Here is a 15,239-nt window from a genome sequence, read left to right on the forward strand (position 1 = left end):
TAAACCCTGAAGATTGTTTTGTAAACCTCACGGGTGCAACTCAATTTCAATCAAGCTCTCCATTCAGGTTTGCCCTATATCCATCATCTTTATGCCTTTTATTTGAATGCTCTAAATGTATGAGGTATTATGGGTGAATTTGATACTTTTTTTGTGAGCCTGTTGTGAATTTTGATGGAATTATTCATGTGGTTACATTTTGATTTAGGGGCAACTCTGGGTTACCCTATTTTGTTTATTCTAACCTGTCTTGTGTTTCCATGACATTGTTTTCTCTTGATTTCATCCTGCTGCTCTAACCCTTTGTCGAGTTTTGTGAGGGCTCACATGGCTTTCGCAGAGACACTCGCGTGGTTTCCCACTTTATTTGTGGGATACCCCCTGGAGTTTTATTCTGATTATTCGTGTTGACTGATTTCCTTTGACGGTCCAGCTGGAGACATTTCAGGGTTTCTTGCCCCTTTAACTGCTATAGCTTCGGATCTTTATCCGTGTGGTAATTTTTTCCTTTTTTCGTACTTTATCGCTTTCTTAGCTGGAAGACCTCGATATGAGGCAATGTTTGGGCCCCTTGGTGGCATTTTACTTTGAGATACATGTTTTGTGTTTTGTATTCATATCCCCACATGTAGCGCGGTTCCTTCGTCAAGGACTGCCTGTTTGCCCTCGAGCATCCCAAACCCTAAAACCCAAAGCAACACGTTTACTCCTTCTACTACAGGCGAGTAAGTCTCCAAAGGTCGAGCATCCGGTAGATTGCGTAGTGACGTCGTTCGTCCAAAACCCAATCCATAACGCCGTAGTTAGCCGAACTACGGCTTGCTCTGATTCTCATTCCAGATGAGATACGTAGGCATAAGACGCGATGTCTTAGCGAGCACACATCCCCTTAACCCATAGGTCAGCCGAGCTACGAAGACTCTGATTCTCATATTCAGATGAGATACGTATGCAGTGGATGCGACATCCGCGCGAGTCATTTCTCTTAACCTTTTTAGTAAATAAACACATTAGGTAAACCCGCACCCTTTAGACAAAAACTACAAAAGTGGATCCCGTAGAGTACTACGGATGCGTAGGGGTGCTAATACCTTCCCTTCGCATAACCGACTCCCGAACCCAAGATTTGGTTGCGAGACCCCGTCTTGTCCTTTCCTTTTTTCAGGTTTACTTCGAGCGTTTCCTTTCCCTCCTTTGGGATGAATAACGCACGGTTACGACTCTTCTGTCATTTTCTTTCGCCGGTTGTTTTTTCGCACACTGTATTTTTCAGGTTGCGACAACATCCTGGAAAAATCCTACATAATCCAATAATTCCTTTTATAACTTCTAGCAGGTACAACCATATCAGATGTCATGACCTTGTGTATGTCATCTGAAACAATCCTGCATGAACATGTCTTTCATTTAAGCTCCAGCAGGTACATCCAATATCAGAAGCTATGGCATTGTATGTGGCATTCTGAAACAATCCTGCATGAACATGTTCTTGAACTCCAGCAGGTACATAGGATATCTCATGTTAAGACATCACACATAACGTCTTGTGAACACTCTTTGTTTTACCAAAATTGCTGCCAACACTTAGAATCAACATCTTTTAAAAATAAAACTTCGGTGGCGACTCTCGTTGATTTTGAGTGTTCGTTCGCTCGAGTATTTTTCGCGTTGCGACACCCATATAGGTGCAAGACATCCGAAAACCGTAGTTTATTAGGCGACAACACTTTGCAACCTTCCTATCATAGTTAATACATTTCAACGTAACACGATACTGCATAAAATAAATACATTATTATCATCACACATTTCAATTATTATAACATGTGTGTTCAAAAGAGTACTTAAATATTTATGCTACCTCTTTGTCCCACATGTGTTTAGAAGCATGGTTTTGGTACAGAGGCAGTAGTGAAAGCTCTTAGGGGTTTCCCAAAAAATCATCGGGCACAAAAGCATTAGATACAACATGGGCCTTATGATGAGCGGGAGACATATGAATCCGAAAAGATAATGCTTCAGCATCAAATGAAGTTTCTCCAACTGTAGGTCACAAAGGTCTAGCTTTCTCCATGCTAACATAAGCATGTTGGATCACACTACCATGTCTCATTCTTTCTTAGTTGTCAATCATTTTTCCTATAATCAAACAAGAAAATGCATGTCATAATTAAGTAATGTATTGGAAGACTGAACCAAAAAATAGAAAATAGGTAAATTTGAATTTTGTTATTAGGACTAAGAGTCTGGATTTTAAAACCCTGACTGAAAGAAATCGGAACAAATGAAGCAAAAATAGAGCATATGAACCCTAAGCAACAAAGATTACAATTTCAAAAGAATGTAGTTTACGACAAAACAAATATGACATATCTATTGCATGTAACCTAATGTATTATACCTATAACATATTTAGGTAATGCATGCATCTTAAATAAAAAAATTAAGAAAATGAGAAACTTGTCAAATGTGAGAGTTGGATGATTTTGGATTGAATGTAATGGAGTAGAACTTGAGAGGTGTGATAAGCTTGAATACAATAGAGTAGAACATGTGAGAAAGTTCAAAAAAATTTAGAACAAGAGTATGTTCATGAGCTCTGTTTGTTATGTTTTGTTAACTTCACGGAAATGAAAAAAGGAATGGAGAGGGAAAGAACTAGGCACGAATACTTAAACAGGAGCGTCTGAATTCCAATCTCTGTAGGAATTCCTGACATTGCAATTCGATTTTTTTTAAACGTGTGTTTGTGTGATTATGAGATTAGACATATATTGTGTATGCATTTGAATTTTAAAATTTGAATTTATATAAATATTTTTAGAATTCTGCAGAAATGTGTAGTAAAGCATAGGTGTAATGAACAATGAACATTTTTTAAATTTCACCGACTTGTGTAATAAGGCATAGATGTAATGAACAATTTTTCTTATAAATACACATGGGTTATATTAAACCCAACACTCTAATGTAGCATATAAACCAGTTAAAACTGGAAACTATGTTAAATAGTCAATTCTGAATATTTAAAAAATAATAATAAATTATTTAATAAATTGATCGACAAATTAAATAATGTTGAATAAGTGGATCTCACGAATTCAAATTTATACTCATACATAAACATTCTTACACAATTAGTATTTTAGATGGTTAACGAAAAAAATAAACTCTTGGCCTTTTCAAAATTAGGTATTCAAATTCATCCTTCATGTTAGATCTGGATATCACATTCTTAGAGATGAATCCTTTCGCCCTGCTGGATTGAAAGTTGTATCCTTTGGATGTGAGAGGAGAGCGAGATGACACTGTTGCTTTCAAGAACTTCAAGAAGTGAGTTTCTTCCCTCTCAAGAATGTTACTTTTCATTTGCAGAATGAGTATCATATCTCCAACTAATATTTTATAATTAATTTATTTAATGATATTTCATGATTAACATATGTTAATGAGTATGGACTTCTTATTTTCAGATGGGAGAGAGATTGAATTTCCTTTGATATTAGTGATAGGATTTGACATTATCGACAATACATTTATATTAAAGTAAAATGGATGTATTACTAACATTATTGAACTTTTTTTTAAAATAATCATTTTTTTTTCAATTTAAATATTAAAATAATTTATTTTTTTAATTAATTACCGAAATAACCACATTTCACTAATGATGCGCCCCAATTAACATTCAAAGGAGGCGTCCAAGTATCTGGCGCATGCATGCAGCCAAGCATGTGAAGACGTCACGTACATTGGCACATGCATGTAGGCATGTGAGTATGTGCCACATGCATTGGCGCATGCAGGTGCCATGTGTGTGTGGCGTCTAGGGCAATGAAGCATGCATATGTGCTGATCTATAAATACACTGCACATCTCCCATAATTTTCACACAACTTATTACCCTCCTTCCATTTTCCTTCACTTTCCTTCAATCTCCTTCAATTTTCTTTTCTTTAACCATGTCTGGATACTCATATATTCACAAGAGAAATACCGATTTAATCTTTTCAGCAGTGCAACCTCCGATAAAGATTCGACTTTGGATTATAGAAATGTTTGAACGTCGTAATAGGACGTTGAACCGTTGATTAGATGGAGAAATTGCAAAGGGTTAAAGGATCAGAAGGATTCAATGTCTTGAGTCCACGTTCAACCAAAATGGAGAAGTTCGTGTATGAATGGATATTAAGACTGAGAGAGACGTTCACATGGTGATGTATATTATGTTCAAAATTATTTTGATGGTTGTAATGGCATAGCTATGTGGTTGTAATCACATAATTGTGTTGTTTATGTGTTGTATTTGTTAGTAATGGTATTTTATTTGTTGTATTTGTTTGTGATGGTATTTCCTCACTAAGTTATCAAATGAAATAAATTTTGTTTTTAATATAAATCAAAAGAGTTACAATTAAAAATATCTTGTTGTGCTTGTTCCAACACTGAGACAGTTAGTACGATTATGATCGGGCTGACGACATGAACTACATAATCTAACCATTTTATTCGTCGTATCCATTTCGGTTCAAATACGGGTGCTGTTTTGGCGGTCCTTTTTCTTTCTTCACATTATTTCATTGTTCCAGAGAATATTCATTTGATATGCCAGCCAGAAATCCTCTTTTGCTACCACTGAAAAGCTAACTTTGGAAACACTGGAGAGGCTTATGACTTTATAAACATCGGATAGTAAGTAGGATGGATCCCGTCTAACCTTTGAACATGCCGCTATGACATAGGAGCAGGGCATACGAAAGACTTGAAACTTTCCGCAATCGCACCAACCTCTATCTAGTTCCACTCTATAGTGTCCCCTTGACATGCCTTCATTATGATCCATGGACCCAACAACACTGTACCAACCTTTAGTACGGTCAAACACCATGACCACATGTGTGTTAGCTTTGTCAACTTCCTCTCTAATGAATTTCTTTGAAGCATCACTAAACAACTGTCTAGATTGTAACACTGAACTCCATTTGGAACGTCTGGTCTCAAACAACGTCCCTATCCTGAAATGGGTTGCTTGCACTAAAGTGATTATAGGTAGATTTCAGATGCCTTTGAAGACAAAGTTCATTGATTCCATAATATTTGTTGTCATGTGACCTCAATGTTGACCGTTGTCGTATGCCTTAGTCCACTTCTCCAATGGAATATTGTCGATCCACCGTACTGCATCTGCGTTTGACAATCTGATGTCTTTGTGGTAGTGTTTGAAAGAACGTTATGTTAATGCATACCATGCGTTGACAACCTTCTTCCGCAACGTTTTGTCTTTGATCTCCCGCATCAAATTTTAAGCGATATGTCTAATGCAGTAGACATGCGTCGATGAAGGATCCTGTCAGCCATTATCAATAATTTTGTAGGCACTCACTATTGAAGGGTGTCGGCCTGAGATCAAACATAAGTTAGGGTGAGGATCAACGTGAAATCCGAGATTTTTTAGGAAAAAACTCCATCCCTTAGCAGTACCCCTTTCAACTAGAGCAAATGTGATTGGAAAAATATTGTTGTTGTCATCTTGTGCCACTGCCATCAGTAGTGTTCCTTTATATTTCCCGTACGACCATGTACCATATATTTGTATAATAAGTTTACAGAAAGCAAAACATTTGATGCATGGTTGATATGCCCAGAAGAGTCAGTGAAGTATTCCATTACCAATAGCACAAGTCCCATCTGGGGTATACACCGACAACGCTTCCAAATTGACAATAGTCCCTGGAGCATAATGTTTAAGAGCCACCGAGTATTTTTGAAGTTATTTGTAAGACTCCTCCCAATGTCATACATTTTTTCAATCGCCTTAGTCCTAGCTATCTAAGCCTTCATGTATGATGGCATATAGTTGTATTGTGTTACAATATGTGAGATCATTTTACTCACCTTTAACGACGGATTGTCGCTAATGATAGACAAAATTTCATCGCATATGAACTGGAAGTTGAGTTTGTGATGGTCTTGCATTGGGTTCGTGATTAAGCATGTGTGAATTGGACCCATAGAACCAATCTTCCAAAAATGACTCCTCTTCTGGTAAGATGCTGACAACCGGAACAGGCAGATCTTATTTCGATAATAAATTTTATACCTCGTTGCATTAGTTCGATCAACCCTATAATCAACTGATAATTCCATGTGATACTTTTTAATGGCTCTGACATTGTCTTCTTTTGTGTGAAATGTCTCTCCTTCTTTCAATGATCATTAATTTGCACATAAGGATTATAAAATATATCTGACGAAGGTTCATCTGCACCTAAATTCAAGATTGTCATGTGCTGAGGTGGACAATATACATGACTAGCTGGTAATGACTCTTCTTCATCTTCATCATTCACCATTGAATCAACCAATAACTCGACTTCTTCTTCTTTCTCGTCAACAACATTGACTTCATCTTTTTCGCTGTCATCAACTTGACAAAACACTTGTGACAGATCAATGAATAGAGACACTTGATGTTGTTGTGTTAGTTAATATATATAACTTTATATCATTGTAACCAGATTTTTCATGACTGACAAACATATGTTGAACATCGTCATCATCTTGAATCTTCAATTGATAAAACTTTATTTGGTTGTTTGCAAAGAACACCAGATTTTTGTAGATGATTTGTCCCACCTGACCACGCTGCAATTTCTTTTCTATTCTTTGTTTCAAATGTGAAAAATTTGATCATCGATTTATTGTAAACCGAGTTACTTCTGTGTTGCGAAAACAAAAGTCGAATAAGTGATGCTCAAATATTTCACCATCGGTATGAGCACTGATCATGTAATATGGTGATGAAGACATTTTTTTAAAATGTAAGTTTAATGTTTAATGGTGAGTGTATTGATCACATATTAGCATGCAGTTAAATAGGATAGATGGTGAAGGAAGCAGAAGACAAGGCAAGTGTACTGATCACGTAAAGAATCTGCAAAGAATCTGCAGGATTCCATGCAGAGACAAGACAAGGCAAGGTATGCGCTTGCATGATTCTCTGCCCTAATAAGCCACATCATGCGCCTGCAAAGATGCTTTTGCCCTAATAAGCCAAGGTAGGCGCCCTTATCAATGGCGCATAAAGCAAGCCATGCGCCCTTAGCTTTGGCGCCTACTCCCATGCATGCTTAAACACATGCATGTGCCCTTAGCTTTGGAGCTTACTACCATGTATGCAAATGTAAAAGGCATGTGCCCTTCTCAAGGGCGCCTACACTTATACATCACATGCTGCAACTTGCCAACCTATCTCATATATAATACTGCAATAACTCACAATAGTCAACATCTACAACACTCAATACCTGTAACACTCAACCTCTACAACACTCAACCTCTGTAACACTTAACCTATACAACACCCAACCTCTACAACACGCAATCTCTCTGCCAAGGTCAATCTCTCTGTAACATATCTCTCTATTGAGTATGGGTGATGAACATCGAGGAACAATCGATAATATTGCGACATTTGCATGTTATTACTTATTCTTATTCTTATTCTTATTTCGTAACAAAATGTCTCTATTGTTTGATACTTCTTCTTACTTATTTCTTACTTATGTTTTATTAGGACCCAAAGAGATTTCAATGTCGTGTACATGAATATGTCCCACACGATTCTTTGATAGAACCATATATTCGAGGATGCGGTTTTGGTAATCTACTCAACATAGTCTCATACTCGGTTGACTACAAATTTATTCTTGCTTTGTTAGAGAGATAGAGATCCGAGACCCACACATTTCACCTTCCTTTCGGTGAGTGTATCGTCACACTTGAGGACCTCTACATGTTGTTAGGTCTACGTATCGATGGTAAGACCGTAAATGTTAGAGTTAACCAAGATAACTCTATATGCGATGAATCGTTGGGTGCCCTTTTGTGTGAAGAAACAACTATGGGAGAGACTTTTGGTCAAGCTAGGGGTCAAGGTATTAATTTAAAATATCTTAAACAATATTATGCAAGTATAACATTAAACGAAGAATCTGCCGAGTATGAAAAGATAATTAAAGTTAGGTGTTATATTATGATTCTATTTGGTAATTTTTTATTTCTTGAAAGTACTGGTAATATTATGTATTTGTCGTTGTTACGAAACATAAATAAGGTAAGCACATATAGTTGGAGTTCAACTGTTTTATCTCATCTATATAGTTCGTTGTGTAAAAATGAAAAAAAAATACTTTTATGTTTTATTCTTGCGCCTATTTGCTACAAGTATGGAGTTGGTCAAGACTGTCGTCACTCGCCTCGGACAACGAGAAGCCATTCATATTCCCCTTTGCAACAAAGTAAGTTTAAAAGTTTACCATCTAATATATTATACTTTATACTACAACTAACTATAAATAATATTTTTCAAATCTTTTCGATATAGTTGGTCAGTTAAAGGGATGAACTACAACGGGTGTCTAAAACACACTGTTGTAGTCTATCACAATCTTTTAGACCACATTGGACCAGACGGTGTAATACTACTACACAACTCTACATTTGATTTTAAAAAAATTATCCAATTATATATCATCTAATCATGTCATATTCTTGTACAATTTATCTGGAGGCCATATCTGGGTCTTGATCATCAGGTTATCCATGATAATGTTGCAGTTTAGACAACAAAAACACCAATTATCCGGTTCACTACTGTGGAGATGCACCAGAGTGGTCGTGTAAAACTACAGTTCGGCATGCAACAAAAAATTCCAAACCCTCCGACGTGTTTGGGAGATTCGCATAAACAAATAGTCGATGGCCAATGGATTATTCCGACTAGAGAGACTTCTCAAAAGAGATGTGTCGTCATTGGAGGAATCGACGATAACACATCTTAAATGAACCAGTCATACATGGTGATAGACCAACTCAACATTATATGGCATGGTTTAGGTCGGTTGCAACGCCACATAATCCATAATATCGTCCAACCATACCGTTCATAATCCACCCAACCACAACGACCCAACTACGACAACATGGGTACTGAACTCAATTGCAGAAGCGTCGTTGGCGACAATCCCCTAACTATTGGGGACAAATGACAAATTTATCAAATACCGCTGAACCTTACACTGAACCTTCACACCAGCCACCATTGCATCATGTCAGCATTCAAAGACCCCAAACACCTCAGGAAAATCGTAGGAGACCTCGAAGACAGGCAAACACACCTGGATGTGGAATAGGGAGCGTTTCAATCGAGCGAGTCATTGATTTTCTTGTCAATTTTATGTATTTTTACTTGATAATATAATATAATTTTTAATTTAAGTATTTAATTTAATTAATTATAATTATAAAATTAAAAATTAAAAAAAAATTGAAAGTGCATGCACCACATGCATTGGCGCATACACAGATGCATGCGTTAATGTATGTGACTTCAAGGCATGCATGCGCCTAGGTCATTGACGCCTAAGTCCATTTGCATTGCATGCATGCGCCAGATGCTTGGACGCCTCATTTGAATGTTAATTGGATGCGTCAATTCAACTGATGCATCAATAGTGAAAGATGATTATTTCGGTAATTAATTTAAAAAATTGATTATATTAATATTTAAATTGAAATAAAGGTTATTTTAAAAAAAAAATCAATATTATTATTCTCCAATGTAAAGCATAATTTCTCAATATACATGCATATAGTATCATCGATGAAGATAGATAAATACATTCACAAGTGATTGAAGTTTCAAGGATGTTTTCTCAATTCAAATAAATACTAAAATACAAAAAAAAAATGATTTTATAATTTAAAATTAAAAAACCATTTTATAATAAATTAAAAGGAAATAATTGAAAAATTCAAATACTATATTGTAAAAAAAACATACTGTCGCATCCGCGAAAAACAACCGGCGGAAAAAACAAACAGAGCCGCCACCGTGCGTTATTTATCCCAAAGGAGGGAAAGGAAACGCTCGAAGTAAACCTGGAAAGGAAATGGTCTTACGACCGGAGATGCAAGGTACGAGAGTCGGTTACACAAGGGGAAGGTATTAACACCCCTCACGTCCTCCGTACTCGACGGGATCCACACTCAGAAGAATAGAAAAAGGTTGTTGAATAACTGCTCAAAGAATGCACACACACTGGAATAAAACACAGATGGAAGAAGAGGGGAACATGCTCGCTAGGATATCACATCCTATGCCTACGTATCTCATCTGGAATGAGAATCAGAGCTACCGTAGTTCGGCTAACGCACGCCGAAACAAAACACACACAAAGACGCTGAAACATCAGAGCAAACAACAAACTGGAATCGGAAGGCCAATCGCTGGTCTTATATCCAACTCCGAACAACAAACACCAACAAAGAAACCGAATGGCAATCGCCGGACTTACATCAGACTCCAAGCAAACAAACACACACAGGAAACCGACTGCCAATCGTAGGACTTACGTCAGACTCCAAACACACGCAGAAAGGTTAAACAAACAGGCTAATAGAGAGTCTGGTACTCGAGTCTACTAGCTGTCAAGCAAACACCAAGAAGACGCTGAGACGTCAGAAGAAGTTGAACACACAGACTAAAAGGGAGTCGGGAACTCGGACCTAATAGCTGCCAAGCAAGACACATACAAAAAAGAAAAAGGGCGCCCAGAGAGATCTCGCACGATCTCCTGCCTACGTACCTCATCTGGTATGAGGATCAGGGCGACGTAGTTCCCCTGAACAGGGGAGAAATTTCTATCCTAACCAGAGACTGGGAAATGACAAACTAGAAGGGAGACTGACTCGAGCCTAATAGTTATCATGTAATCCACAATAGTCCTAGGTTGAGGTTTCTAACAAGAGTTTGACTCACACAGGCAGTGAGTCAACTCAAGTCTATCTCTACGTACGTCAACTTCCTCAGAAGTTAATCATACGACTCCTACAGAAAGGAGATGAGAAGCTAAGCAGATAAACATCAAAAGCAAATAGCACACACTATACACAACCAAGGGGGCTCAAGCAAGGTTGGGCTTTAGTCAAGGGGTCATATCAACCTCGACAAACAAGCCAACTGGAAAGGGGTGTGGTTAGCTCTTAACCCTAACATTGAGAGTTAGGGTGAAGCAGATGAAATGGGAGATGAGGGTAAGACCACACAGCTCTTATCCATGGCCTGGGAGAGCTTGAAACAATGAAAGTGTGGGAGTCCAGAATGTGGGACTCTATTCCACATGACTTGACACAACAAGATTTTGGGTTTTTATTCAAAGTGCATCAACACACGGTGTGAGAAAAGTGAATGACACAACTGAATAGCAGGGGATGGATTGCACATCCCTTTTATCTGCCAATTGCCTCTTAAGAGGACTTAACCTGCTTGGCACAACATTAAACAACCACAAACATTGCCTCTTAAGGAGGGCTTCAGACAGGTGTCTGCCAAAGTAACATGACAGGTCTTCCAGACTACATGAAGATCAGGGATTATACCTAAGTGGTATGCCAACCACAAGCAAAGCAAAGCAAAGTTCAAATGAACTTAAAGCAACTTAGGTACCTGTGTAAACAACTAAATAAATCAGTACAGTGTTCAGACAACAGACAATAGTAAATAAGCAACAGATAATCCCAATGTACAACACATAAGCCATAAGGCAAACTCAAGTGACTTATCATCAACCTACAAAACACACAAATGTTAGCAATCAATAGCAAATATCAACATTCAAATGAGGAAGCAACATCAACCATGGAGATTAAGTGCTTGATCCTGAAATTCAAAGCTCACATGTAAGTACATACCACTAGGTCAAAGCCTAGGGTCAAAGATGAAGAAAAAATTCAAAACAGGAGCTGAAATTTAACACAATGCAACTTCAAACACATATTAACATGTCCTAAAAAGGACCAAAACAAAATCACCAAGCAAAGGCATTTCATGTGCAAGTGAAGTCAAAGACAATTTCAAAGCATTCAAATGGACATTGAGAATGAAAAATCCAAATCAAAACAGAAATGATTCAAATAATTCTGGAAAAATTCATGAACATTCTACACATCCAACATGATCATCCTACAAAAAATCAAAAGCATTTGAGGTCATTTGATATGGAAATTAAATTGCACAAGTTGATCATCCAATTGTGTGACACAAATTGTCACACCATGTTAACATGTACACAAAACAGAAATGGAGCATGGGAAAAATGTCAAACTAAAACCAAAATGTCAATTATCATATCAAGAATCATCATGCAAAATTTGGTAGCAATTGGATCAATATCAAGCATTTCACATTAGAAAGAGTAAGGCAAGGTCACATATGCATACATGTTCACATAATCCAATGCAATCCAAAATCCAGGAAGTGTAAAATCATGACATCAACATCAAAAAATTTTATACATTCCAAGGATCATTTTGCAAAAAGAATGGGATTAATTGGATGATTTTTCAATTAGTTATGGATTTTTAAAGTTGGAGAAACAAAATGAAATCAAATGATCATGGCATGGATTAAATTGGAGGGAAAATGAACATGAGAAAATAATTTGAAATTTATGCTACCACCAGAATTCGAAGCGTGTAACTGAAAAAAAGAAAATAAAATTCAAAAACGCAAGCGCCAGGGATCGAAGGGAGGATCACAGATCAAACAAGGCCTGGGTGCGTTCTTCATGCAAGAACCCTAGCGCACCAGGAGCGAAGCCAGGCGGACGCTAATCCGTCACAAAGATGAAGATCTTCATCTTCTTCATGAAGATGATGATGAACAAGATGAAGTTCATCCAGATTTTCCAGAATTTTCCAGAATTGCTCAGAATTCAAAAAAATTTACATCATTCAAATCCTCATGTCATGTAGATTATAGATCAACAAACATTTCATGCTAATTCATCATTAATCATGCAAAACGAATCAAAATCATTTTAACATTCAAAACTTCAATCAATCATATCTCACTCAATTTTTAACGAAATCACACGAAATTTCCACCAGAATCATCAGCAAGGCAAGATCTACAAGATTATATACATAAAACATAGAATTAAAAGGATCAAAAATGTGACCTCTTGAAGAGCAGATTCTTGAAACGCACGATCCAAGGCCTTGAATGATCCAAATCAACTCTAGAATACTTGTAGTGATGTTTGATAAAGAGATTGAAGCTTGGAAACGTGTAGATCTAGCTCAATTTGCATTTGCCATCTTTGAGTTCTTGAACTTCAATGCTTGATTTCCACACGAATTCACCAACCCAAAGCTTGATCCGTACTCAATCCACACCAGAGAACAAGAATATGGAATAAAAATGCAAGGTTCTTTGAAGAAAATTTGAATTATGCTTGAGAGAAAATTTTGGAGGCAAAAATTTCTTAGATCTAGAAATGGTGAAATGATCAAGTTCATCTCAAATTCTGTTAGGGTTTCTACTTATATGATGTCCTAATCTCAATTTAATTAAAAGTTAATCATGTTTAGTTGAAATTAATGAAAATAAGGTGTTATGACCAAAACTTGAAAATTGCATGGTGCATGTAGTAAACCCACGTGAACAGTGCCATGTGCTTGATCAAAGTCACTCAAAATCATCTTTTAAACACATTGGCAATGGTAGAAAGTTCTCATGATGCACCATTTTTAAATTTTCCAAATTCCCTCCAAAATTGACTTGAATAAGCAAGTGATCATATGTTCAAATTTTATGCAATGTGATGGATGTTTTTGAAACTACATGTCATGAGAAGCAAAGTGCAAAAAGAACCACCAAATTTGGAGTTATGAATCAAAAGTTATGCCCTTTTGAAGTCCCATGCACACTTGGCAATGATTGGACCATATCTCCTCAACCATCCATCATAAATTCATGATCTTGGACTTTTTGGAAATGGGAGAGAGAGATCTTCAACTTTCATGTTGGACAAAAATTCATTTGAAGCTTCTTTGATGATGTAAGATCAAGTTGAATTTGAACCAAAACCTTTCCATTTTGGAAACTTTCAATTACAAGTCACTTTCCATTTTTGGCAACTTTTGATCTGACCTCAAATTCTTCAAGATATGCATTTGACATGATGAATAAGCCTCTCTTGAACATGAATGAGATGTTGAAACTCATTTCTCCCCCTCCTAGCCCTCAGTTGACTTTCTGTTGACTTTTATGGTTGACAGATGACTTGAACATGCACAAATGATTTTGAGCCTCAACCACTTGATGAAATGGCTCCAAAATGAAACCCTAGCTCTTGTAAGCTCCACATAATGACCATATGATCCCCCTCTCCATAGAATACCTCATCTCCTTGAAAATCCCTAATTGGTAGAATGCAACTGATTAGGGTTGACCAGAGGTCAAAACCCTAATCCTAAAGAACATGATCAGGCACAATGAACCCCTTGAGGATGATAAGACCATGATGATGGTGACATACCCTTTCAACCAAGATAATACTCAACCTCCTTGAGGAACCAATAAAACCCTAATTGAAGAGCAACCCTCAGATGATTGATCGATTCAATAAGACCCTCAGGCATGAATCTCTCAACCTCTCTATCTTCTGAGAAAGACTTAGGAGGATGACTTGCTTGTTCTCACATGATATGCAATATGCAAATGCCTAATGCCCTAAAAAATGAAATGCAATATACTAAGCTAGTCCCAAGAGAGGAGGGCAAATTTTGAGGTGTTACACATACTAAGGTAAAAAAAATGAATAATTTAAAAAATTGTTGACTCTATATTGATTCTAAATAAATAAATAAAAATTGATAGACACCTTTAAATTTGAAATATTTTTAAAAATTATATATTGGTAAAAGAAAAATAACATAAAGTATAAATTAATTTATTTTCTAATAGGTAATCATGATAATATAATAAAAAAATAAAATTTTATTAAATGGTAATCATGAAGAAAAGAATGATAATTGATAAAAATTTATATATCTAGAACAATCAGATTGAAAAGTTTTTATATGCATCGTAATAAAATAGAACATATTTAAATTAAAAATATTATCATCATTTTTTAAAAGTTTGACCTCAAATAATGGACAATTTTATAAATTTATAAATTATAGTTGATATGGACAACTTAATAAATTAAAAGTAAGTGTTCAAAGTAAGTTGTCAAAGTAAGAATTTATATAAATATTTTTTAAATTTGAAAAAATATATTATTGAAATAAATATTTTTATAAATGAGAAAAGTATATTGTTGATACAAATTATTAAATAGAAATAATTCAACTATTAACAATTATTTTTATAAATTAAAATAAGTTAT

This window comes from Lathyrus oleraceus, chromosome 3, assembly GCF_024323335.1.
Source record: "Lathyrus oleraceus cultivar Zhongwan6 chromosome 3, CAAS_Psat_ZW6_1.0, whole genome shotgun sequence".
NCBI lineage: Eukaryota > Viridiplantae > Streptophyta > Magnoliopsida > Fabales > Fabaceae > Lathyrus > Lathyrus oleraceus.